The sequence below is a fragment of the Haplochromis burtoni genome, unplaced genomic scaffold (genome assembly GCF_018398535.1).
Source record: "Haplochromis burtoni strain Fernald_Lab_line unplaced genomic scaffold, NCSU_Asbu1 Contig_1417, whole genome shotgun sequence".
In the NCBI taxonomy this organism is placed as follows: domain Eukaryota; kingdom Metazoa; phylum Chordata; class Actinopteri; order Cichliformes; family Cichlidae; genus Haplochromis; species Haplochromis burtoni.
In genome coordinates, this window is record NW_024583778.1 from 47780 (window position 1) to 49125 (window position 1346).

Sequence of the window (1346 nt, forward strand, 5' to 3'; positions counted from 1 at the left end):
GTGTTCTAAGGTGCATTTAAAACCCAGGAGGGCATGGAGCTACCTGCCAGAGAGCAGCAGGTAAGCGCATGGTCCCTCCTGCTAGCCCTCAATGTCTACGTGTATTTAAAATTGAGAGGTGGGCAACGACGCCAGGGGTGAGGTGTACACCCTGATGGTAATTTGGAGTCCGTGTATCGTGCCCACCCCCAATATCCTATATGTTTGTGTTATGAGATGTGTGAGTAATGTGTAATGTAATGTAATGTAACGGTGTTATGGATTTAAATAGAAAAATATGAGTAACTGTTTTCCGTTACAGTTACCGTTTAAAAAGGTGGTATTCTTAAAACAGTTACTTTGTTGAAATAAATGGATTACATGGCGGTCTTTTCCTGTTTCATATGTTTGGCTGTCCCCTCTCTAGTTTTGGTAATTCCACGCTGGTGGAAACCCAAACAAAACACGCATTAAGAGGCTCTAATGTCTGTGTCTCAATCTCGCGGCCCATGTCACCCCTTCTTGCGGCCTGCATAATGACGTGAAGAAATATTAGTAAAAATTATTATTCAAAACTTATTTTAATATGAAGGCAATAGGCAGAGTATTACAGGCATAGCCCTAAAGAATGTAGCATCATGGGCAGTGTAGTCCGTGCTGCAGGGAGAATGGACTGCCATACCCCTTATATGTCTGTGAGCACAAGGAGGGAGAGAAAGGAGAGTGGAAAAGTGCGAGCTGTCTCCGAGCAGAAACGGGAGCTGGAAGCATGTAAATATAATAATAACCACTGCAGCCAAAAAGAGTGCCTGAGGAGCCCAGTTGTAAGTAAGCTATTAAGACTCGACTGTACACTGTGTTTGTGTTTTTCTCCGAAACAACAAGTTCTGTTGGAGCAGCCTTTCATCGCTTGTCTCTGTCTCTCACTAGCAAAGTTGACCCAGACAACAAAGTAAAGCTAGTTTTCAGCTATGAGCCCGACGTATTAGCCAGAGGTCCCTTTACTACAGTTTGGAGCCTCAGACCTGTTTTATATACGCGCTGAATAGTTTTCTTTACGAGATCGCTGCAAAAAGTGCAGCCTTACCTAATGTCCACCTACTGTTACTCATTTTATATTAAGATTTAAAAATCTAGTTGGTATTTATATGGCAAGTAACCTTCAATAACGGTAATAAATCACACAGCAATAGTACATTCATGTAGTTGTAAACATAATATATGATAATATATTAAATAATCCAAAGTATTCAGAATACGTTACTCTCATTGAGTAACGTAACAGAATACGTTACAAAATACATTTTGGGGCATGTATTCTGTAATCTGTAGTGGAATACATTTTAAAAGTACCCTTCCCAACACTG